The 27,208-nt window shown below is 45.0% G+C and overlaps 1 long non-coding RNA gene across 1 annotated transcript in view; it reads left to right on the top strand.

Moving 5' to 3' along the window:
* The window catches only part of LOC119400750 (uncharacterized), a 90,728-nt gene extending 64,574 nt beyond the window's left edge, over positions 1-26,154 (top strand). Inside the window, exon 3 of the long non-coding RNA XR_007416884.1 lies at positions 25,979-26,154. This is a non-coding gene — a long non-coding RNA (uncharacterized LOC119400750). The remainder of the gene's footprint in view (positions 1-25,978) is intronic.
* Positions 26,155-27,208: the final 1,054 nt, after the last annotated feature.

Raw genomic sequence — 27,208 nt, 5'->3', positions numbered from 1 at the left:
ACAGATAGGGAAAGATAGAGAGTAACAGAGACAAAGACGAAGAAAACAAGAAAAAGAAAATTAAGATAGAAAAGGATAGATGACAAACTCCGCTATTCCTTCAAGATTGGAGCCACTGCGAAGCTGCCTTATTAGATGCGAAGCATCTTGTGACGGAGTTCAAACCGGTGGTGTGCGGCGTGACCACTCTTAATGCGCATGTGCAAACCCTCTCCACACACCTCGTCTCCACCTCCCCTCTTCATTCCCTTTCCCCCTCTCTCCCTTCCGACCTCTCTTCTTCCCCTCTCCCCTCCTCCAGGCTATATAGTGGCGCCTATTTCCTTTGATCCGGCTGTATTCCTTAGTACACGAATAGTACTTTGCAATGAAGCCTTAATATATATTTTTGAAGCCGTTGCGCTGATCCTGAAGCCGAGAGACTCACACACAGTCTCTCAAAAGACGGCGCGGCAACAATATTTAGCAGTGGAGTTATTTGGGCTCTGAGATGGTCGGTCGGTCGCGTACACAAACTGTTATCATCAAGAACCGGTACCTGCTCTCTTCGTATTCATCGCGTTATCACTCCAGCAACACGTGTGCCGATTTGTCCGGTGTGTGATGCAATAACTCTGATGGACGAGAGCGAGTGCAGAGCGAAAGATAGAAATAAAGCGAGAAAGAGATATAAAAAAGAGAAAGTGATTATTGGCAGTCAGAAAGGGAAGAAAGACATAAGACTGAAAGTCAGAGGAATAAATAGACAAAGAGAAAAAGAGGCAGAAGACACAGAGTGCAAGACAGAAAGAGAAGGAGAGAGTCTAGTAGAGACAAACAAAGGAAGAGAGAGAACGATAGAGAAAGGAACAAGGAACGAGAAATAGAGATAAATAAAGAAAGGTAAGAAAGAGTAAAAAAGAAAGCTCGAGGAAGAGAAAGAAATATACGGATAGGGAAAGATAGAGAGAGAAACAGAGACAAAAAAGAGATGGAAAAACAGAGACAAAGATAAAGAAAGAGAAGAAAAAACAAAAAATAAAGAGAAAGAAGGATAAATGCCAAACTCCGCTATTCCTTCAAGATTGGCGCCACTAGTGCGGAGCTGCCTTATTAGATGCGACTCATCTTATGGCGGATGGCGGAGTTCAAACCGGTGGTGTGCGGCGTGACCACTCCTAATGCGCATGCGCAAACCTTATCCACACACTTCGTCTCCACTTCCCCTCTGCATTCCCTTTCCCCCTCTCTCCGCTTCCGCCCTCTTTTCTTCCCCTCTCACCTCCTTCTCTCCACTCCCCTCTCCACGCCCCTTGTCCGCTTGGCCCCTCCCCTGCTCCTCTCCCCCTCTCCACACCCCTTTCACCCACTACGCTTCCCCTTTTCCTTCCCCCTCTCCACTCCCCCGCTGAAACGCTGGCTCGACATGCCGAAATGCTGCTTCGCATCCCCTCATGGTCCCCTTTAGAGGAAGATGGCGTGATTTTTTATAGCTTTTCATGGCACGTGCTTTCTCACGCTTCGCTATGAAGCCTTCCCTTGTGCGGTATTCCTTGCAGGTGTTCCCTCAAACCAGTATTCCGTTTTCATGCAGCCCCCTTTTGTCTGTCGCTTTTTGACCGCCTTTGTGCCTAGCAGCAATACACTCCATATGGGATTATTAGGATCGTAAGACGTGTTACGGACTACGACTACTACTACTAGTACTACTACGACGACGACGACTACGAGGGACGAACGGGTGCCGCCTTAAGGAGCTTCGCCCCTAATATACACTTAGTGAAGAAATGGGTAAACAGATGCCAGACCTGTTTCCAATTCTCAGCATAGCACTCGCAGAAAGCTCAATGCTACGGGACGAATGCCTCGTTACACCTTTATTTACCTGCACAAGAGCATGCAAAAGGAAAGTGATTTTGTCCTAAGTAATGTGTCTTGAATGTTGGCTATAATTATAACCTCATTCTATTGGGGATAAAATCGTCTGTGGGATGTTGCTTCTGCAACCCGAAAATAAAAAAAATATAGCTTAAATACTAGCGAAGTGCAATGCTCACAACATAATGCGCTATAACAATTTGATGTTCTCTTCTGGAAAATCAATGTTTTCTAGCCGCGGGTCAGTAATTTCAAATAATGGCGCGTAGGAATTCTCGCCCACTTCGTGTCTATAAATCCTTTTTCTATGAGGCCAGAGTGCCACATTATCTAACATGCAATGCTTAGCGCATGCCCAGCCTTCCCTTGTCATAGTACTTTTGCGACATTTGAAATGCAGGTAAGCTGGAGTGACGGATGCACAAGCGTGTGGGTCTTAGGAAAGGTAACCTCACCTTTAGATTATTTTGTAGTCGTAATGTGAGCAAAATACGTGCAGCATCATCGCTCTCATTAGATCGATTTCCTGTGGAGCATATCAAAAGCGAGCATTCCCAAGTAGAAAGCCACATTCGAGGTTATCTTATGTTCTATAAAGAGGCTGTATTCGTCGTGCTTTTCGTATAACCTATATATGCATTGTAAAGAAATAAAATGACAGTTCATTGCATCATCATACAAACTCAATCGGTTGTACGTAGTCGTTAAATTTATCTGATGAATAGTTGATGCAGATAAACTGACTAATAACTAATAAGCTTGCAGAATTCGATTTGTGCTTCATTTAAGAGAAGGGAGATCACATACATGCCTGTGAGTTCAAATCGTGTTGCCGTAGTCCTAATTTCATTTGTCGTAAGCAGCTTAAGAAAACCATTTAAACTTTATTTTTTGTGCAGTCTCGTAGACACGGTGAACGGTTTGGGGTTATGGCCGCCCGCGTAGACGCGAGCATGGACGCGAGTGAGTGAGGAAAGGCGAACGCCGGTGTGAAATCAGCCCAAGAAAAATTCGGCAGATCCCACGTACCGTGGAGTCGATGTTATGCGAAGCATGTGGCGGGTAGGTGACTGTGGCGTAACTTTTTTTGACTGAGCGACACGTTACAAAATGACGCTAAAGATTTGTATATATTTTATACGCACACATATATACGTTGAAGTGCCGCATATCTGTTATATAACCAGTTGTTTACGGTTGGGTAACGCTGCCAATGGCAACGTGGGTATTACCTAAACCAGAAGCGGTAAGCTGATATGTAGTGCTTATACGTGTCCCGAGAACGAACGCACGTTTCACGAAACCGTGTGCATGTGTGCAAGAAGTTCTTGACAGTTCTTGAACAAAGGCATCATCACCATGATCAGTGAGCACCAGCAGCTGGTCATGACCTGTTATAGGATCCGGTCGTGATCGTGGTGACGAGGGGTCCATGTGTAGTGAAGTATGTCGTATAGTACAGCTGTTGGAATTCTAGGATGCCTCGGTCATTTCGTCGACAAATTATCTGTCGACAGAGCCGGCGACATGTGCGAACCTGAAGCCACCCTTCGTGTTGGTGAGGCATAGGCCGTCGAGGCTGGTAGGTCTGGATAGTGCTACGTAGACCAACTTCAGTGGATGGTGTTTGTCGTATTCGTAGACTACCTGGGCGTATGTGGCCTACGTCGCCTAGTCTACAAAGCGGCTGTCAATTAATGTGGCATCATCCTCGGTCAGCATGAGGCCGTCGCCCAGCCTCGTAAGAAATGAAAAGGACACTGCGTCGTTCTGGTGGACGAAGTGCACTTTACGGTGCGGTGATGTGGATATCATATGTAACATTCGTTAATGTTACATATGATATGGGGCCGAGCAATGCTTCAATATAGCTTCCCGAATCATAGGAATACAAATGTAATGTTTATTAGACTGCTATAAAAGAGGAGCCAACACAGGAACTCCAGACGTTCATCTGATATGACGCCTGTATTGTATGAGTACACATCGTAGGAGTATCATGTAGTGTTTATTGCCTGTCTTGTAAAATTAGATAGCCAGCACCACAACCACAATTGACGTTGCACCGATAGTACGCATGCGTAGGCTGTTTTTCCAAGCCAGTTTATAGACCTGGCGTGGCTCAGTGGTAGAATACCTGATTTCCACGCAGAATGCTTGGGTTCTATTCCTGCTGGGATCCTAATTTTTATTATTTCCATTCGTTGAGTCAACGCTGCCGATGTTGGTTTTCCTTAACGCTCTAGCATTTAGGTTACCAACGTCTGTTCTCGCCGTTCCTGCGTAGATATAAACTGTCAATCACCTGTGGCACATACCGTACACCGCGGCCCGTGGTAAACGGGTATGTGCCACACGTGTCTATTGGAAAGGGTTTGACGACGTACGCGACAGGATTTTAACGTTATTCATATCATGACTCGGCAGTCATATTCGTCAAATCCTCTTATCCTCCCATGTAAATTTTGGTCTACACCAAGTTAAGGAGGCGATCATGAGAGCACCCAGACGTAGACGGCTAGATAGATAGATAGACAGATAGATAGATAGATACGTAGATAGAAACGCTCAAAGTGCCAGAGGTTCGCTAAGAAATGCTTCGCATTTAAAAAATTGACCGCGTATCTGCGTGCTTCGCTGCAAATGTCGTCTAAAGACGATAGAAGAGGCGCTGCGTGAGATATGGACGCCATCTGGCAATACGTCGGGAAACATGAGTGATGTGTTGCGGGCTGGTAGTCCCGGCGCAGCAGCAGGCGAAGACCGGCGGTGACCAACGTGACCGGCGGGGACACCAGCCAGCCCGAACAAGCGGTTTGGCGCGAAGCGCTGAAGCAGAAGAAACGTCCGCACTCAACGAGAACTCTCCACACACTCTTTTATTTACACGTCGCCTGGGTAAAACAGGAATGCTAGAGCGGCGTCCCATGGTATTCATACAGTGCAATACAGAACCGAAACCGAAACACAACAATGAGCTCGTGCAGATGGCACGGAGGAAGGCAAGTTTCAGCGCAGTCGCATTTTCAGCGCAGCTTAAGAAACTAGTGTCGTTAGAATTACGTATGTATGCATTTTCTATTAATGTAACACATCACCTAATACTTACCTAGTGATGTTGCGCCTCAGATACGCGTAATGTTTCTTTTTTGATCGACAATGTACACAAAGTATGAACCTAGTCAGCCGTTCAAGATGGCTGGCCCTTGGGCAAGTGGTTCAACTTTAGCCGAGTGGCTGAATCGAGTGACGTGCCAACAAACAGAAAGACAGACAGAAAGACAGACCAAAATTTCTCCGTTTAAGTATCCCAAGAAAGACTATCGTCTTTAAAAGAAGCCCCAGGTACAGTGGTCTGAGGGGGACACTTGGACATTGATTAGGCTATGGGAGGACAACATGCACGCGTCTCGCCGCGTCTGCCTCGTTTTCCTGAGAGAAATAGCACGCTACAAGACTTGCAATTGTCACATTTTCCTCCGTACGATCATCCATGGCTAGCCAGACAAGAGCGAGGCAGACGAGAGCGCTAACAAGGAAAAGAGACGCCCACTGTTACTAGAACAATATATAAAGGTCGCCAGTTGTGCAAACGCGTGTTAAGATACAACTGCGCGAACTTTTTTTTTTCAACTGGAGTTGTTAAATTAATGTGACCAAACACGCCATACAATAAATTTGTACATCTTCTATCGAGGTACACAATTTTCTTTTCGCTGGTTCTGTATTGAAAGCGAGCGCCACTCTTTCGGTAGCGCATTCGGAAGGAACCTCTAAAAAAGAGATCGTCGGTGCCGTGTGACTGCAAGGGAACGCCTCTTCATAAAAAGGTTTTCAACATAGTAAAAACCGCTTACGTAATGGCTTCTGGCGCGCCTGTGTGGCACGGGTATTAGACAGGAATATTTGCCACTCTCGCTGAGTATATGGATGTAGTGTTATTCGTAAGAAAGTTCATGCTCTTGGCAGCGTACGAAAAAATGAAATATTTTGAAGAATGGCAATAGAGTTTATGCGGATTTCTCGTTAAGCAAAGTGCTCCGCCTGAAATATAAATGCGTGTCATATCCGTTGGCAATGCGTGACGCGCATTGCTCTGCGTAATAACCAGTTATTAACAAGCGGTCAGATTCGAAGAAATATTTTCCTGAAGCTCAAAAACTGAAGTACCACAACTTCTACGAATGCTTCAAATACTTAGAAAGGAATGTAGATGTACAAACCATCTTGCCAGCGGAAGTGCTAAACATTGAACCTAATAATGCAGACCATTTTATGACAGTCTAGTGTTCAGTATGAAACAAAGGCCGAAATATTACTAGTGCAGAAATAGGAAGGATAGAACAGAGTTGAAGTGCACAATACTTTGCAAGAATTCCAAAAATTGATAGTAATGGACAAAATTCGAAAAATATATCCACATTTTTATGAACACAGGTAATAAACCTTTATAGAGAATGTGCAGTAATTCCTGCACCGTCGCGCACTCTTCTTTCTCGTCTACCCCGGGCTCACTTTCTGGCGCAGGAAGAAAAAGCAATATCCACATCAATACGATATATGCAGATTTACCATCGCTAGTTCCGCTGAAAATTTATGCAAAAAAACGCCAGGCCTGCACGGAAAGCGCCACACATTAACAACGAAAGTTGGAAGCGTGGCATTCTAGATATACTCTCCTGGTGCTAGTAATAAAATTACACTAGCAAGGTACGCACCACACCAAAAACATGCTTTTTGTGAACTTGTGAGGCACCCACCATGATATTTTTCGTCATTCTGCGGAGTACCGTGATACCCACCACACACCTGAAAGTCCTTATGTGCACTTTGTTGATGCTGTGCCTGATTAAGAAGAAGAGTTATGGCAGATTATCTTGCAATGGGTTGGAAGCATTCAACTACCCACTCGTTGCGCAGTTCGCATCGTGTGATGCGTGCTTAGAGAATGCGCGTAGTGTGACGCCTGGTTGTGATTTTGCTCTTCTATCAAGCTAATTGACATATGGTAGTGTGCTTCCTTGCCTAAATGAAGCCTGTATAGGGATTTTTGCAAAACAGTTTGATGTACAGGCATGGTTCTGAGGCAGAAGAACTGGGCTCCAAAGCAGGGGGCCCAGGTTCGAACCTCGTTCCATCCTGGCTATTTTGTCCTATTTCGTTTTAGTGTGCTTATTTCGCAGGATAACGGTTACGGGCACCGGCGCTGGCGGCGACGTCGACGGTGGACAACCACGGCGCCAAAAACGGCCGTTGTTATTTTATAACAGCGATCGCCGTACAAAATTCACCGCATGTCATGCCAGCAAGTTGGTTCAAGAAAACAGGAGATAACAATGACCGACGGGCGCAGCCTGATGGGAATAAATTAAAGAAAGCCTCACGCAGTTATCATGGACCTCGTGTTCTTTGTAAACCTTCGCAGCCTTCTAGCTCACATGATGGAATGAAAGTTTCAAGTCTGCAACCTGAGGATATTAAAGAATGTCATCTCCTTTGCGTTCATCTCTGATGGATAAGCAAGTCTTTATTGACCAATATTTCCAAAATATATAAACAAAATGGTAACGCGAGAATATTTATGTGCTTTATAAACAAGGAGACACGCGCATTCATGTGCCACGTGAGAAGTATTATTAAATAAATATTGCACAAAACAACAATAATACATTAAGCGTGAAATCTTTTCTGGTGATGGTACTGGAATTACCACCCCAGCTCTCAAGCATGATGTTTCACACACACTGGGCTGAAGAGCCATACTTTTTTTTCTTTAGTAAGCTATATCCGAAACGTAAATCGCACTTTCAGGTATCTGAAATACACGCACAGCGCTCATATATTTTTTCATCGAAAGACAACACGGTCGCCTACGCGATATTTTATAGAGTATCCAGAGAGAGTAGGTGTGTATGCGTCGTTGATGGTAACGTGCCTTCGCGAGTAAGCAATCTAACTGTGCCAATGATAAACAACTTACCCCTATGAATGCCAGTGTGAATGAATTCCTTTTTTTATATATACACAGAGACACATACACAAACACACACACACACATATATATTGGTAAAAAATACGACACCGAAGCACCTTTCTTCAACAATGAGCGCTTTCGGAGCGCATTTGTGAAGAAATTTTCGAAGGTCTTTGACATTTCTGAGACCGCTAATGTTCCACTGCCAAAGTGGAGCGTCCATGGTAAAAATTTATTGTGCTCTTTGTACAGAAAGGAATAGCTAGGTGTTCACGTGACGGCGCCATTGTCCTGCGCCGTAACGTGTTTATTTGGGTGTTTCGATGCGGTCGAGAACGCCGCACCTCTTTTGTGGCCGAATAGGTGCAGCAGTTGCATAGTATCTTTCATTGGTGGTAGTGGCTGGCTGCAAGTGCGGGCTTGTAGATCGTGTTCAGTACCACGCCTGCTGAGGCCAGGTCTTGAGCTCCGAGAACCCAGCAGTCGCAGAACTCCGGGTCTGATTGGGCTTATTGGGATAACTTTCTTTACCCAAAGGCCGGTGCCAGAACCACTGGCTTGCAGCAAGTTGGCGGCAGGTAAACCGCAGACTGTTACGACACTGCATTCTTTAAGCCGCGTTAAGGTAAGCAGCGCCACGGAATGGCGGGTGCCTTTTACGCGCGTCTTTGAAATATAGACTTTAAAGATGTTAGGGTGATACCCTTAAAATGTGTTTAGAGTTCCTGACCGTGCATTTCTTTTCTTCTTTTTTTGTAATTGGGGCAAGATCGGTAGCACGTCGGCTGTGCATAAGCATAGTTCAGAGAGCAAGACGTGCCGTTACAGTTGTGCTACGCGTAGCCTTGGAATCGAAGTTCGAGATTAGATGCACCTACGCCGGTTTTGAAAATAATAGCTGACGACTATGCTTGCCCATCCAGTGTATGGATATCAGCAGATCTTTGAAGCAGAAGGCACACGTGTGGTGTTTTGCTGGGAATGTTTTTATTTTGTCATCGATGAATGATGCACTCTATATATCTTAGGTTAATGGAGTTTCAAAACTCTCACTAGATCGATTTCAGGCACATTAGTACGATTTGCTTCTCTAACTACAAATTGTGATTTTTTTATATAACGATTAGTGGAAAGAGTTTTCGGAATATTTCCAAACGGCACAAGCTCATTTACACAGGGTACTGCACTTTATCGGTAATATCTGGTAGGAGGTCTCCAATTACCATATAGTTTGTTTTATCACCTGAAATAAAGGTATTCCCTCAACCTTGCGGAACAGAAAAGAGACAAACAGTTCCAGGTGGTTTTTCGGTTTTAAACTGCTTAATGCTTCTGAATTGCACAAATATGTGCAAATAACGTGCACAGGTTCAAATTTAACCGCACTTTTTGGGTGGCAATACGGTAGCAAAATGCTTGGGTTCCCATGGTGCATTAGATTGCTCTAACGCCAATCGCGGCCAGCCGCCACAGATCCCAACTGTGAGACGCAGAAGCACGTAACGTGTAAGGTTGGCGGTGCCAGTCTTACATTGCCACCATAGCCTAGTGTTCAAACGTAGCTGCGCTGAGCTTCAGTTGCACAGTTTGACGAACTTGCCTAACTTGAAGCTCAGCGTGACCGAATACATTGGGCCCCAGAGTGGGCACATGCACAAAGTTAACATCAGGCACCTATGAATTAGAAGTCACTGCAAATAATACATCAGGGGACAGTACAGGAAGGCGACATGGGAGCGAAAGGCTAAAAAAGTGGGTTGCCATGCCCGACTGGCAACTACAACAGGATCAGTCAGCCTGCGGGTGCCGCCGTCGTCACGTGGTGTCAAAGTGGCGCGTTGCCTCTTTCGGAAAGCCTTACGAGTCCGAACTCTCGCCATCATCTCAATTCAAGTATCGCCTTTGCTGCACACGCGGCTCCGCCACGTTCGGCTGCCGATAGCGTGGTCTCAAATCCCCTCGTTAGCTTGGGTCCGTGAAGCCGGTACGCACCAAGCGGCTGCAGGCGCAGACGGCTTTGTGGGAGCATTGAGAGCTATTTCAATACGAATTAATTACGCTTAATAACTGAGAGGTCAGTGCAGCTGCAAAGAACGTGAACCGGGCTTAAATATTGTGGGAAAGTTTGTTGCAACATCCACCATGTCTGTCACGGATTGCTAAACAGCCTGTAGTTTGCAATACTCTTCTATAACTGACGGTGGCTGTTTTAATGTCGTAGAACTAAAAATTGGGTGAGTTGGTCACAATTCATAGTGATGCTTCAGAGCGCGCACAATACAACGACAAAGACAGGTCACATAGAGTATCACAAGCCATGTCCCTGAGATCCGTCCTCCTATAGCTTCTTCAAAAATATTTTTACATTATATGCAATGTGCGGATACTTCAAGAAAGTGCAGTTGAGTATATAAGCGTTTCACTCAAATCTCCCTAAGCACAGGATGCGTACAACACTACGGCCTGCCCGCATTTATTTAGCTGCGGAGCTGCTAAACGCAGTGTGTCAGACCGGAACAAATACGATGAAAACGATATTTTTTAACAGAGCAAGAAGTTCACCAAAACGTGTCGCCATATTTCGTTTCGGATTGCAACCAATATAATTTTATTGGTTTTCTTTTGAAGAGAAAATCTGGGAATCCGAACATCCGAGAGCAATAATGAATATCTCAGGCAAGGACTCCAAATTGAAAATTGTGCTGCAAATTTGGGAAGGAGGACGAGAGCGGCAACCGCTGGTGTATATACTAAGACATAGGGTGCCTGGTGTGCAAGCCAGACAATCGGCGTGGAGAGGGCATTCACGGCTCTGAGGTTCGTTCTATGCGAGCAGTGCATGGTCTCACACATCACTCGGTGGCGTTCTGCTTCTGAGATCTTAATCACTAAATGGAAGCGAAAGATTCGTCCTACTCGGAAAATTTGGAATTCACCTAAAGGAAAATTCGGCAGATCCCACTCATTCCGAGGAGGAGGAGGAGAGGTTGAGGAAAGGAAAAGGCGCAACTTCTACAACCCTTATTGGGAGCACGGCTCAGCGCCTGTAGGGGAAAGGGGGAAAGGGAGATAAAGATGAGAAGAGGGAGGAGAAGGAGAGGAGGAATGCTGTCCATGACCGAGGACGCGGCGAGCGGCTACTATAGCCGGTTGGCCGGTCCAGTGTCCTCAAGGAAGCGAAGAACCGCCTTGAAAACCTGGGTGTGGTGCTGTGCAGGGAATAGGAGGTCCCTCTGTGTAGCCGCAGAAATACCCTGGCGACGCACACATTCCGGGAGTTGATGTCATGCGAATGAGTAGGATATTAGTGGCCTATGCTGATTATTTGTTGCATTTAATCGAGCTTTCCGAGTCAGACAGACTTCCTTGACCATTTTGAGTAGTCATGGCTATATCGGGGATCGACCCGTAGCGAGGAACTTTTTCGGGGTAGCATGGGAGAGGGAGCGTTTGGTGAAGGCCTTGACAAAATTAGAAAAGCACCCATTTTGAGGAAAGTGCACATTTGAGGAAGCAACAATGTGGGAGGTTACTACTAGGGACCCCCTCTCTGACTACGGGATTGATTGTGCGCTTACCAGGCTCGTCCAGTACACTGACGGTCAAAGTGTAAGCTATGGGACGATGTAACATCGGCACCCACCTTAGAGCACATATGTCAGTTTTCATGAAATAAACTGATTGCTACGGTGCGATGATGTGCGCATCATAAGAAGCGGTTTGTGCCGTATTCCTGCGTTTTGAGTAATGTATGACCATAGGTTGGCGAGCCATGGGAGTTGATATGTAATGATTATTAATTGTTACTTACGCCGATAGTGAGCATTGCAAACACAGATGACGTTGCCGCGATATGACGCCATTATAAGTCTTCTTCGTAAATAGGTACAAGCACTGGTGTAGCTCTGTTGTTGATCACTTGACGGCCACGCAGAATGCCTAGGTTCGATTGCGGCTTTAACGGTCATTTTCAGCCTCTCCTCCAGTCTGACATTTCCCTCACCGACAATGCTGCTGACGCCTGCCCCGCATTTTCTGCGACACAGGCTCCATACTGCCATCAGGTAAACGTTTTCAAAGCATTTCCTCGCCGTTTCTGGGTTGATACACACTTTTATGCACCTGTGACTCTTACACGCATTCCACGGGCCCTGAAGTGCGCGTATGTTCCACACATGACTGAAGGACAAAGTTTCATTATATGCGTAACAAGTATCTCACACTATTCATACAATGACCTGTTCGTCGTGTTCGTCATACACTTATTCCCTCTCATGCAAACCTTGGTATGCGCCAAGTTATAGAGACGACCACGAGAGCGCCCTGACCTAGGCGGATAGATAGATAGATAGATAGATAGATAGATAGATAGATAGATAGATAGATAGATAGATAGATAGATAGATAGATAGATAGATAGATAGATAGATAGATAGATAGATAGAAACGGTCAAGGCCGTTTTGGTTCGATAAGAAAGGCTTCACATTTAAAAAAAATACTGTGTTTTATTGTTACGCTATATTGAAATATTTGTATGCAACAAAAACCGTTACATACTCTTACGGATTTCTTTTGTGTTCCGGAACAGAAACGCAATGTATCGTTTTCGCGGCGGAATGAAACTAAAGTCAAAAGAAAAACATTTCTTTGCGACAGCCTCTTTCTAGGGCTGGCAGGTGGGCTGGCTGGCTGTGCAGTCGGCTACAAATTTAGATGAAAAAAATACATTGACCCTGACTTTTACCTTTATCAAGCACTGGTCGAATGCGAACTGTATTAATTCCTAATGTAATCCTATTCCTTGAAAAACGCGTCCCCGGCAGTGTACATTAGTGCGATTATCTTTTGATTTCCTATTGTGTCATCTTTATCTAGAGGCAATACCATGTTTTTCCTCACTGAAGTTCAGCAGCTGCGGTGCCTAATGGTTATGGGGCCCACCTGCTCAACCGAACCGCGTGGTTTGATGCCGGCCGCAGCGGTCGCATTTTCAATTGGAGCTAAAATGCTGGAGGTCCGGGTACATAGCTTTAGGTCCATAATAAACATTGCCAAATGGTCGAAAGTTTCGGAGCACTCCACTACGGCATGCCTCGTAATTCCATCGTGGTTTTGGGACGCAAAACACCAGATGTTGTTGTTAATATTATTCATCATTCGGAGTCTTTGTAAGTGCCCTACATTATGGATTCTTGCAGCCATCCAGCAATCTGTTCCTGTGGAAAAGCGCATGACCGAGAGAACGAAGATAAATAAAAGCCTGCACGCACAGGCGACGGAGGACACATCGGACTACTGAGTGGCCCCAACATTTGCCAGGGCATCTTTAGCAGTGGCCAAAAAGAATAAACGGACGACATGAGCTTCAGGTTGGAATAAGCCGCCGTTTCGACTCGGTGTATACAAGAGCGGCCCGACAAATCAGTGCCTCTAGAGTAGGCATACTAAGAGTAGGACCGTGTAGTTATTTAGATGGTGGATAGTTGCAGCTTGTTTACAGTGACTGTCCTTCTGAACCAATATTCTTCTAAACAATCAATTTTATTAAAAGGATTAGTAAATCAAAAATGTGGATGAGCGCCTGCATCTTCACGTAGACTGGTATTTTGTAGTGGCAACACGTATATGAATAGCACAATTCTCTTCTTGATTAATAAAATCCACTCACCCTTAATAGCGCACGCATATAAATATATCTGTGCATTCTGTGGTTATCTGTATAGGTGAGTCGGTTGGTATTCGAGGAGAAGATACATATCACCTCCAGGTGTGTACTTGATATACATTCTATTGCCGTTTATATTTGGAAGATATCTTTTCAAAGAAAAGTTATTGTGGGCGTGTTCCAGTGCATGAAACATCAGATTTCTGAGAGCGCGGTGGTACATTCAAATGCCACTACCAATTTAGTTTTATTAAGCCCAAAGCCTTTGATCATTCATCAAACGTCAAAAGTGAGCGTCTACGTTGGCGCCAACACGAGTGATAAAAATTCATCCTTTGATTGTCACCATATGACACCATCATGACTTCACTATCGCGTGACATAAGGTGACGTCACGTGACGACGTCATCACATGGCATCGTCGAAATCCCCCAGGGGGGGGATAAGAAAAACAAAGGGATTGCTTCTCCTTCAAATCGTCTTCGGCAAGTCCACAAGAGACACTGTGACTTTTTGTTCAATCAGGTACACTTATTCATGCAATGAAAAACTCAATGTCTCTCGTTTATATAATTCTAATTTTCCAGTGAATAGTGACAAGAGAAACGAACACATAAACAAAGGTACTTTATTTTCATGTTTCGGAATTCAAAAAATTGTTTTCATGATTTTATCTAAAAGGCCGCCAAGGATTCAAAACAATGTGAGAGGTAACTGGGCGACATTTGGTATAATTACTTGCCATCAGGCTGTGCTAGTCCGTCATCGTTATCTTTTGTTTTCTCGCGCTATCTCGCAGGCATGAAGCGCATAGAATTTTTATATGCGTTTCTAGAGCAACAGCGAAGGTATTCCCGTGCGCTTTGTATTACTCTGGAATGTGCTTTCGTCCTTGCCTCGTGAAATGACCATGATGCGTGAAATATAAAAGCGCGCGTCGACGACGACGACATACGCAGTACCAGACGCCTGCTGTCCATCCTGAGGGAAAATAGAGGTATTTTTTCATATATATTTTATTCTGTTCCATTTTCAATACATATTGGTACAGGCCATTTGGCACTTCAACAGTGTTTGATTCTCAGACCTTCGCAGAGAAAACATTTCCACCATTGCGTTTCAGACTGGACACCGCTGTCATAAAAAGAGTCTATATTACTAGGTCCTTTTCTGATCACTTCTGCTGTTCATAGTTTGTGCCGCTGTGTTCGATACTGAGACTTCGAAGAGTTCTCGCCGTTTGCCGCTAGTTTTGGAGCGTCTGATGAACATTTCCAGAAGTGCGAACGCCTGTACGTCGCTAACCACAACCAAGCAACCTTATTCACGTTATTCTAGGCAACAAAACAAGTCCGGAAAATTAGCTTTGACGTGGAGCTGTCTGACCAGCGAAAAAAAAAATGAAAGCTGCACAATTCGGTTTCTCGCTGTTATGTGGCTCTTCAAATTATTTGCAATGAACAGCGAAAAGTGCTCCTAGTGCAATCATGTAGTCCTATGCCCATTTTGCGCATATACCAAGTTAGAACTATGAGTTCGTTATGTCAATTTACAAATATGATGAGGGAAATAATTCTGGTCGAAGCGCCGCACGTATACATATAGCGAGGTTTTTTACCGGGCTACTAGGCGTGGATCCTTGATGTATTACATCGCGATATAGCACAATTGACAACGAGAGAGCGGCTAAAGATGGGAAGCGATGTTTTCATTTGTCGCTGTCTGTTTTTTTTTACTTTTTGTTCTCGCGCACTAAAATACATCATGACTCATAAGCAAGACGTCCAGCTAAAATGTAACATAATATAAAATTAAGATGGCGCACTCGAAGACAATAGACGATGTGCGTGTTGCGATATTTGCTATAATCCCATGCCATCAGGCAATGACAGGCGGTAGTCGTCACCTTCTGATTTCTCGAACTGACAGGCATCAAACGTGATGAATTCTTTCTATATTATTAGTGCAACAGCATTGATAATGCCGCATGCCTTGTATTACTTTGGTATTTGTTTTCGTCATTGCCAAATGCAATGACCACGATGCGTGTTATACGAAAGCGCTGGTTGACGCCGTCAAAATAAGTGCGCATTGCAAGAAGCCTGCTGTCCTTCCTTCGAGAAAATGTAGGTATATTTTGTAACGTTAGCTACACTTGCCTAGCCGGAGCCGATTCAGCGTGGATCCTCATGAGCCGTGCTGCGCATGCGCGAGGATCAGTGATGTCACACAGCTGGCTCACCGCTCTCTGCGCTCTCCGCCACCACGCTCTCTCCACCACTGCCTCGCGCGACTCGCCGCTGCTGGTCTGCGCGTTCGGGAGGAGTGGCGTCGTAGCCGCGGCACACAAACTGGCGCCGGTGCGCGCGTAGACTCCGCCACCGCTGCTCACGACTCGCCGCTGCTGGTCTGCGCATTCGAGAGGAGTGACGTCGTAGCCATGACAGACACACTGGCGCCGGCGCGCGCGCTGCTATTCGCCTTCGCTGTACAGTCGGTGCAGTCGCCGTCTAACAGTGCGCTGAAGCCGCGTGATAGCACCCCTGACTGGAGTTTCCAGGTGGGTAACGCCATGGAGAAGGAGAGCGCAAATGCTGCTCAACGGCGCAGAAGAGGCGCGAAGCTGATCTCATCGGATCCCGAAGTACTTGCCTGGCAATTAGCGCTTCAGCGTACGAAGAATGAACAGAAGAAGGCTAATAATCCTAGACAATATGGAAAGCTAGGAATAATCAGCTGAACCTTTGCAAACGCTACGTATGTCCTGGCATAGCCGAGCTAAGCCACTGCAATTTTTTTCATATGTATCCCCTTTCCTTCAATTCTCCACGCTTCTGGCTAACACATATTCGGCACGACAACTACGTTCCATTCTCCGCACTACGCAGACAAATCATTTGCACCATTACGTCTCATACTGAACACTTCTGTCATAAAAAGAGTTTACATTATTAGGTTCAATTCTGAAACTTCTGCGTATAATATAATTTGCGCATCTGTGACAGAGTGCAAGTCATCATTTTGAGGGCATGGACCTCCACTGTAGCAGGGGGAAGTTTTGTTGAAATAATGCACTCCATTTTTTTCACGTCTTCTAATCTTTATGCGCAATGCGACAAGACGTGCTCAATGAAAGAGTATGTTTGAAACTTTTCACTGGGAATAAAATCAGTTGAGATGCCTGTGCTCCTTGCTTTTTAGTATTTATGTCTCAAGCGAACAAATGTAGGGATTTCAGCATGATCATTTTCAAAATGCGGTCGGTTAGGCTAGCAGTATAAATTCTTGATTTGTTCTGAATAATGACACACGTTTCTGTCGCATGCTTTTACTGATCCTTCCAGACATTTCTTTTGGAAAGCGCCACCTCTTGCAAGACACAGGAAAATGTCTCCCGCGTATGGATATTTCATTCTTGTGTTCCTTATAGGTAAGCTATCATACGCCATACTACTTTAAAATATACATCCCACAGTGTACAACAATACTTTCTTGGTTGCTTAAGTTCTTCTTAAATTCTAATTTCTTTCTTAAGCTTAAGTTCTCACTATCCCAATTTTTCAGAAGAAAAAGCGGAAATGTACTTCGTGGCCTTTGTTCACCTTTGACTAACATATGATCTTAATGGTTGAGGCTCAGATATGTAAAATGTAGTTTCCGAGCGAAGAGCGACATTTCGTATACTTCCTATTCTTTAAACTCTGCGTGAATTACTGTCTATATCTGACAATGGCGTATATTGTTGTCCACCGGGAAATCAAGCCTCATAAAAGCAGAACTTGTTGCTGGCCTAAATGGTACATAACTCCGAGAAAAAGCTAAGCGCCTGAGCACCACCAGCAGAAAGAAGAAGCCCAAGAGCGTCTCTTCTTGTGCTTCTTTTTTCTGCTGGTGGTGCTCAGGTGTCTACCTTTTTCTAAATAATCCTCGCTTGCCAGGCAGAACCCATTTGGTTTTAACAGCAGCGTTGTTCAAGCCGACCGTTAGTTTGTGTAGGGCAAACAGAAAACTATCATCATCATCAATCGGTACGCGCTGTCTTTGTCCTCTTGTTCATCTTCTTAGCTCCCACGACACATGCGCCGATTTTTCCGTGGTGGGGTGCAATAACTTTGGTGGGTAAAGAACAAGTACAGCGAGGTATAGAAAGAAAGAGTAAAATAGAGATAGAAAGAACGACAGAAAAGGATAGAAAGACAAAAAAATAGGCAGATCCCTCGTACCTTGGGAATCGATGTTATGCGAAGCATGCGCGGGATGGTGACTGTGGCGTAATCTTTCATATTGAGCGAAACGTTACGGAATTACCCTAGAGAAATGTGGAAGTGGTATACGCATACTCATGTGTTGAGTCGCATATGTATTATATAACCGGTTGTTTACATTCACGTAACGCTGCCAACAGCAACATGGGTGTTACCAACACCAGACGCGGTAAGCTGATATGTAGTGCTTATATATTCTTCAATACTGCATAGCGCGAATCCGAACATACAAGGTCATCATCACCGTGATCAGTGAGCACCAGCAGCTGGACCGGACTTGTTGTATCCGTTCGTGATCGCGGCGACGAGGGGTCTAAGTGTAGTGATGTCCGAGATATAGTGTAGCTGGTGGAAATCCTGGATACCTCTTACGATGAAATGATCTATGATGCCTCCTGTCCTGGACTTGGTAGCGAGGTCTTTTGGTGTCCTGTCCACATCCAAGCCGTCTTTCACGCACCATAAGGACGAGGCGTTGTTGGGCCTTCATAAGTCGATGTTGAAGTCACTGGTAATGATGAGGGCACTGGTTCTCTCGGCAGATTTATTGTAGGAAGCTATCACCGCAGTTTTTATTTTTTTTGTAGTCCACTTTGCGGACCACGTGGATGCGGGGATGATAGTTGAGCGTCTTCCAGAGGTGTTCTATCTTCAGCTTCCTCACTATCCTTGCGTCGACCGGGGTGGTGTAGTGGTTATGGTGCTCGGCTGCTGACCAAAAGGTCGCGGGTTCGATCCTGGCCGCGGCGGTACCATTTCGATGGAGGCAAAATGCTAGATGCCCGTGTACAGTGCGATCTCGGTGCAAATTGAAGAATACCAGATGGTCAAAATTTCCGGAGCCCTTCCCTATGGCATCTCTCATAATCATATCGTGGTTTTGGGACATAAAACTCCAACTATTATTATTATTATCACTTTCCTTGCGTGTCAATGTCTGTGTTCGCCGTTACTGTGTTGGCTGAAGACTCTGTCATTTATTATACGGCAGATTCCACGCCTTGTGGGAATCGGTTTCATGCGCAGCAGTCGGCGAGTAATTGCCTCTGCTGTATTTTTCTTTGCATTGAGCCAAGTGTTACGAGGTTTATCGACGTGTTTATGCAAGTGCAGTAGTTGTGTGCACGTCATTGTCGAACCAGGAATGTCACCACAACTGGCAGAGTAATGGTAACTTATGTTCTGATGTAACGTCAGCACTCACGTTAGAGCACACGCATCACTATTATCCAAAGCGAGTGCACTTTACGGTGCGATGATGTTAAAATCGTGTGTAACTTTATCGTATTGCCGGGTTCGAGCAACGCTTGTATATAGCTTCCTTGAATCAGGAATACAAATGTAATATTTATCAGACTGCTGTAAAAGCATAGCCAACATTGGAACAACAGTTCACGTTAGCCCGAAATGACGCCTCAATCATAGGGGCCAAACAACGAAATGTTCCTTTCCTTCGACCGCGTCCTGACCTTACGTGAGGCCTCCTTCCAGCCAAGTATCGACGGAGGAAGCAAGCGTACTCTGAAAGCTCCCTTCACCCGTCCTCGCCGAAGAAATGGTTTCCGAAACCGTAGCGCATCTCTTCCTTTCCTGCTCCGCCCTCTCCACCCACCGCGAAGCGCTCGCTCGTGCCTTCAGGCAGTTGGGACTTTCGTCTGCCACGGTGGATGACATTCTGCACCCGGTAGGATCAGCCCATCGCGTGCGCCCTGCCCTGCGCGCGGTCCTCAACTACATCGAGGCCGCGCAACTGGCCGACCGTCTTCTCTGAACCTCGCCGACCAAGCCCCCAACAAACGGAACTTCCGTGTTGTTTTTCGTTTTTTTCAGTCATGTGTTTAACTCGTGTTTCCTTTTTCTTTTTTTCCCCTCTCCCCCCAGTCATGCGTTTAACTCCCCCAGGTCTCCTCCTCCACTCTAACTCTAACTTCTTCTATACTTTACTTCCCTTTCCCCCCAGCTGTTTCGGTTGTGGTGTGCTCGCCTGAGAGACAGTTACTGCGTCACTACCCCCACTCTACACCTAATTTTCCCAAATAATAAAGAGTCTCTATTCGCTCCTGCGTTCGAGATTATCGAATATATGCTTTGCTCACAAGCGTTTATTCTGTAAAAAAAAGTTGGGTCACCACATCACTTTCCAATTTGAAGTGTTAGTATAGAGACGCGTGTACGCTTTCTTCCAACTGCGATTACTAAATGTGAAAAGCCACCGTAGTCGAGCGCAAAACGTGGTGCGTTCTAGCAACACTCAAACGCCCGCCTATTTAAACGCTGTCAGTCTAAACGCGCTTCACCGTGCACGCACGCTCGCGTCTGCCCGCAAAGGTAGGGTGGGAGGGTTTCCTCGGAAACAAGCATCCCGTGGGCTAGCTCGTCACAGCTGTGAGGTGAAGCTCTCGTTCAGGGCCAAAAGCGGACCTAAGGGCGCACGAAGGTAGCCCCAAAGCAACCTTAAGCTGAGAAAGCGCCAAGGAAGCCTTCGTCGACGGCTCCTCAGTGAGGAAGCTTTCAGAGTGACATAAGGCGTCCTCACCAAAATGAAGGCTTCCTTACTGAGGAAAGCAAAGTTTCGTTGTTTGGCCCAGGAGTACATATATAATGTTTCCTGCGTTGTGTTTATAAAATTAGATAGCCAGCACTATACCCGCAGTTGACGTTGCACCAATATTACTTCTGTATAGGCTCTTTTTCCAAAGCAGCTTCAACAACTGCCGTGGCCATGTGGTAGAATACCTGAGTGGCACGCAGAACACTTGGGTTCGATTCCTGCTGCGATCCTGGTTTATATACTTTGCCTTCGTCTGGGCAACGCTGCCGATGTCCGTTTTTCTTAGCGCTTTTGCATTTATATCAGCAATGTCTGTTCTCGCCGTTCCAGGGTAGGTAGAAACCGTCAACCACTTGTGGCGCATACCCATATGCCACGGCCTATGGTATACGGGTACGTGCCCCACGGGCCTGGAGGAAAGTGTTCGACGACGTATGTGGGAGGATTTTCGGCAGGAGGGCGTACGCGGCAGTCACATTCGTCAAACAATCTTACCCTCCCATACAAATGTTAATCTAGACCAAGTTAAGGCGGTGGTGACGAGAGCACCTTGACGTAGGCGGCTGGATGGATAGATACGTAGAGAGAAACCCTCAAAGTGCCTTAGGCTCGCTAAGAAATGCTTCGCATTTAAAACAAATAGACAAAGGCACAAAGATATAGAAAGAAACAGGGAAAAAAGAGAGAGAGAAAAGAGAGGGCAAGGCAGAAAGAGAGAGAAAAATGGAATGAAACAGAGAGAAAAAAATATATATTGTGAGCCTGCGACTACCAGCGCCGAACAGCCAATGTCGTCCACCCGAAACCATTTGTGCAGCTCGCCATGAAATTTCACAGCGTGGCCGAGTGTAAGGAAGACAGCGGCGCTCGGGCACGGGCGCGAGATCGGCTGGCACCAAGAACAGAACGACGAAGCTGGCAGAATAGAACGGCCGGCCTAGTGAACAGGCGCTGTGTCTATTTCTGTCTCGTTCCTCTACAATATATATATATATATATATATATATATATATATAGCGAGAAATAGAGAAGAGAGAGGGGTCAAGAACACAAAGAGCGGCGGAAAGACTGTAAAAGTGCAAAAGAGAGAGAAAACGGAAATTAAAGAGAGGCAAGCCAGGCGCCCACTTACGCACTTCGTTCGGGCTCGGCGCCACTAGTGCAAAGCTGCCTTCATATCTTTTTTATATTGCTTGTGTGTTTTATTGACGCCGTAAATAACTGGTGCTCGCTGTCTTTCAGGTTGTTTGTCTCCACTTTACTTCGGGCTGCTAGCTTAAGAGAGGAGGGGTAGCTGGCAGTACCCGCTTTGCCCACATGAACAAGCACATCTATTTTAAAAAGAGGGCGCAGGTCGCTCAATTAACAGTTCGACTTAATGGGTTAGTGTATGCGTGGCAGGCCGAGCACTCTAGAACAGATATGATGCAGAGATAAATATAGAGCGAGGGCAATATAGAAACTCACGAAACGCCTTGCTGTGCCGTAGGTGCGTTTCTCCGCTATACACTATACTTTCTTGTCTTCGCATTTGCACTGGGAGTGCCCTGCTTACCACTAAGATGCTGCGCAACAACAGTGCCTAAATGTTAAGTGATTTCTGCTTTCATTTCGAAAATTCAAGTATCTGCACGATTTAATCAGGTGCAAAGAGCACAACGTAAGCCAAAAAGGCCGGTATGTGCAGTCGCGCGCAATATGATTTGCAAAATGTTGTACGTGCTCTGGTATTCCGTAAACCAATTTAGCATTTTCCAGGGTAACTGTTCAGGCTTGGGACCTCTGCAGCTACGGGCACCATGTTGCTACTCATATTGAGCGCGATTGTACAACGCGTCAATATTTTTTTTCCTGTAAGATGTCATGAAGTCACCACGAGAGCCGATGAAGTCACCACGAGAGCCGCCGCCATCCGTCGCAGTTATCGTGCACATTTGCAATGATGACTAAATTTTCGAAGAAGGATAGAACGCAGGAATTCTGCTTGGCAGTCAGGTATTTCGTCACAGAGCCGCACTTACAGACATGCAAGCTGCAGGTTCCAGACATAAAGATGGTGAAGCGGATCGGAAGTGCGGGTGAGCTTACATGAGGAGCTGTGGCGCATGTAATAAGGCGGAGTCGGGCGTTGCGGAAGGAAATGTGCGGTCGCGCTGAGCTCAGAGCTACTTTGATGTCAGTATTGATGAGCTGGCTTTCCATTACGTTGCACTGCATCGCTGAGGCTTCACTTCAGCTCCGCTGTCCCTTGATATTTACGACGTTAAATCACTTACAATCAAGCATAATGTTTCATATTCATCATCATCATAAGGCACCGCATCAACAAAGTGTCTAGCGTATTATTTTACAGGCACGTATTGGCTATAACATATAACATCTAACCTAACATGGAACAAACATTTAGAGTACATAACTAATCAAGGTACCACTACATTGGTTATTTGCGCCGTAACTTTTCTCGCGCTCCATCGCCATTAAAATTACTACTTTATAAAACATCGCTAAGGCCAAAGCAACAGTGTGCATTAGCTATATGGGACCCATATCACGACAACCTAACTCATTCCATCGAACTAATCCAAAATAACTCATGTTGTTTGATTCTTTGGAATTACAGCCGAATGGCAAGTACATCCTGAATGAAATCACGTCTCGGTCTTGAGCCACTGGCTACACGCCGTAAAATTTCTCGTTTACCATTTTTTCATAAATTTATCACCATTCTACTCCACACCCGGAATTCATGTCACGACCATATTACTTATCTCACCGCATTGATCATCAGCACAAAGTTAGAATTTGTGTTGTAACACAACGTCCTTTTCAGAATCATTCATCCCTCGTACATTACGTGAATAGAATGACCTTTTGGCTGATATTGTATCTACTCTTAACAACGAGAAGTCTCGCAAAGCATTAGCCAACATTGTATGTAATAATCACGTGTATCAACTAATGTTACCTGCCCGTTTATATGGTGTATTATTATTGCTATATCTGTCAGTCTCATTATGCAATAAATAAAAAAAGCACCTACAGTCTTGTTTTCACCGCTGTATTTTACATGCCCAGCTAGTATTGTATAATAAGCAAATAACACTCATGTTATTTCATTTTCTTTTCATTTTTTTATTCCCTTTTCTTCAATTCCTCGTTGTACAGCATCTTGACATACTCCGCTAGTATTGTATGATTAACAAATATTGTATTAATCGCGGTTTACTGTTACCATTGTTATTAATTGCTCCTTTTCAAGTATTTCCCCTGTAACCCATTCCCCTCTCTAATGCCGAAAGGCCCTGACGGTAAATAAATAAATAATCATCGCTACTTCGCCAAACGACGGATTACTGCGCAGTGGATACTTTGCAAATGTGCTTGCAGTAGGCGTCCTACGGGAATTTGAAAGAGGCTCTATGAAAGCCTCTTCTCAAGGCTTTACTGGCACTGTATTCCGTGTTGTACGCAGGCCTGGCGTTATTTTTTTTCACGACCTACCTCTGTTTTTATCTGTAATTATTCATTTACATCAAAACAGTGGTGACTGCATGCAAGGACAGTCACAGCAGCACCACAATATAGAACGAAGAGAGGTTTCAGGTAGCTCGTCAGTCATTGACAAAAAGCTTTAGCGTTTTAATCGAAATTTACAGTTATATTTTTGTATTGTAATTATTACTATTTTAGAACATTGAACAAACATTATTCACCCCGTAAAATTTTATAAACGAAACTAGCGCCAATGGTAATAACTCAAGGACAGATGGCGCAAATCAAAAGGGGCCTAATAGGATCGTAAAGAGCAGAATGAGCTGTGCAGTGAACCAGGATAACTACGCTATCTTTTAACTAAATTCAAGTACTATAAAAACACTAAGAACAGAGCACCTCGCATATTTAGTTTTAAAAGATTTCACAGCACATTCTGCTATGCGCAGGATGTATTTTTTCACCAAGACCGTGGAGTGGTTCTTGACCCTTTTAACACAACCACATATCTCTATAGTAGAATCTTTTTTGGGCAAGATCCTTAGATGCCTCATTAAACGGGAAAATGCACCGGCGGTAGGATGCGTCCCCGCACGCGATGCGAAAAATCACCATCACGTGATGACATAACCATATGACGTCATCATGACGTCACAGATCGCAGAAGTGTGCGAGTCGCATGCCAATGATGCCAAACAGCGACGTCATCACCATACATCGTCGCTGGGTAAAAGGTGGGCCAATCCCGGAGGCATGCAAAACCATTTCAGGTGCAGAAAGCTTTCGGTGGGGAAGGGAGGGGGCAGGATCATACATCGAGTGTGAGGAGTATGGCTTTGGCCTTCGCGCCATCTTAGGCGAATGCACTAGAGACCCTGTCAATTTTACCACACTAAAGAGCATCAGACATTAAAACAAACTGCTCAGATGATGTAGCTCACTGAAACAAAGTGTCCACCTGCAGCGGAATATGTTCGGACGTGGGACACATTTTTCACGTAAAAGTATTTTTGAAAGGCGGTGACATGCCCTAAGCGATCTCTGTAGGGAAGAGTGCTTGTCTTTACGATGAGCGAATGCAAAGCAGACGATAACGGTACAGACTACCGAAAACTGCCTTCGCGTGTTTTTTTTTTCGTCAATGACCACAATGGCTGTCATCTCCGTAGCAGAACGAAGAAAGCAAATTAAACACCTTTATTTTGCATTCCTGAAAATATATTGTGCACAGCAGAAGATTTCCGCATGGTAATATATATGTATACTTGAGTTGGGGTAGGCTGATAGCCTACGCATGGTTGGCTGCTATAGAGGCGCAACCGAGAATTCTGCAACCGCCTGAACGCACATAATATATATATATATATATATATATATATATATATATATATATATCTGTGTGTGTGTGTGTCTGTGTCTGTGCGTGTGTGTGCGTGCTTGTATATATATATACCGGTTTTCTCGAACGCCTTTCATGCTGGACCCCACGTACTATATGCAAGCAAGGGACGAAGACAGTGACGAAGGCTTGTCCACCACCTGTAAACGTGTATGTGCGTGTGTATGTTTGCGCGCGCGTATGTACCCCGTCTACGCATACCACCCGATACACCCTGTATTGTGCTGGAAATCTGGACTAATATGTAACTTTACAATGTGTTGGGCCATTGCACAACCCCAATGGTCCAAGCCGTCTAAACCTATCTCCAATATTTAACGCACGGTTGATACCCTCGAACGCCACAATCCGCGACAAATGCGCCGAGTGAATCGACCCTACCTCATTATCGTTGCCCGAATGCCCAACAGAAATACAAATCACACAACGCTTTTCTTATCTTCAGTAGAATGAGGCATATCACATCATTTCCTTATATTTGAGAGGATTAAAAAAGCTGAGAATTCGGCTGCGTACTCTCCGCCTAATTAAAACGACAAATAAAGTATAGTACAATTATATCATATCTAAATGTCGTCAAATGCTAGGGTTGTTAAATTACGGCTCTGTTCACGACCATTAAAAATATATTTTCAGCGATATGACGTCCCCTAAAGATTCGCTTTTATCGATCATCCATGGTCAACATCTACCCGAAACCCGCGAAATTCTTTCTTATGTACAAATTGCACGTTGTGACGACCATTTGCTCGACTGACTGTTTTTCTTTTCCAGTGACCATGTTCGCGGCAGAAGGAGAGGCGTGCGAACTTGCTAAACAACTCGTGAACCAAGCCTGCAATATGATGGGGCGGGAGGAAGAAGCTGCCCTCAAGCAAGTTGAGTGAGCGACACCTCAACAGCGGTACCGGTCCGGTAGACTTCCGTATCCATGTGTGCTGAATAAATGATGGTGCGCTGAGTGTTATTAACTGTGGCATTTGTAAATGTGGTTTTATAATGGCATACCGTCTGACGTTCCGCACTTCTTTGAGCCCTTACTACTGAGTGGAGTCGTGTAACCGGGGCATTCGGACCACGCCCAACAGTCAGTTGAATGGCTCTTGAATTTCAAATTGCACAGAAACTTGCGCGAATGGCAGTTTGCGCTAATATGGTAGAGTATAAGAAAGTGAAAATGTGAGGGGTTCGAACTTTTTTCGCTGTCTCAAGATCCCTCGGAGTACTTGTGACATTCAGAGACATGTAATGCGAGCCATATCCCGTATTTGAGGGTGCCGCTCAGTCATTGCGCAAAATTAAGTGTTTCGAAGATACCTTGCTAAGCTCTTAAGTGGTGATCTGCGGATCCGTGTCAATTATCTATCGATTCTTCAATTCCTTGCGTCTTTTGAGCTTATTGAGTGGTCTCCAACGGCATGAGCTCGGTTACTATACAGCGCTATACCGTGCGAATCAGAACTTTCGCATGACGCAGCTAGCCGTGCTCGCTGTGCAGCTGCTCGCTTTACCAGTCGCATCGTCGGACATTTGAGCCTCATGTAGTCAAACTCCCACCAATGTTCGGTTTTGGAATGTTGGTTTTCTGAACGCTGAATTTGAATAATGTGTAAGGTTTCAGTTACGATAATTTAATATGATTTTGTGAAATGTAGTAGTGATGGTGTCCACTAATTCCGGGCCTCTAGCACTTTACTTTCATTGAAACGGTGACTTCCGCGGCCGGGACTGAACACACGTCTTTGAGGACAGAAGCTGAACACCGCAACTGCTGTACCACAGCGACAGCTAAATAAAACGCTGACTTTTCGTAATCTTGTTTTCGGAAATTTAACCTTTCGGACGCTTCGTAGGCGAATGTTCGCTATCCGCACTATCAATTTCTGAACACTCATTTTCCAACGTTCTATCTTTAAACAACCTCTCAGAGATTGTCGAAGACTACGTATTTTTGTGCGCCTTTTATCTGGCACATCTTTCTAACTATCTTTTGAGCAGTGAGTT

Source organism: Rhipicephalus sanguineus, chromosome 7 (genome assembly GCF_013339695.2).
Source record: "Rhipicephalus sanguineus isolate Rsan-2018 chromosome 7, BIME_Rsan_1.4, whole genome shotgun sequence".
Classification (NCBI taxonomy): domain Eukaryota; kingdom Metazoa; phylum Arthropoda; class Arachnida; order Ixodida; family Ixodidae; genus Rhipicephalus; species Rhipicephalus sanguineus.
Note: the sequence above shows the minus strand (reverse complement) of the source record. Positions and strands in the feature narration are given on the sequence as shown.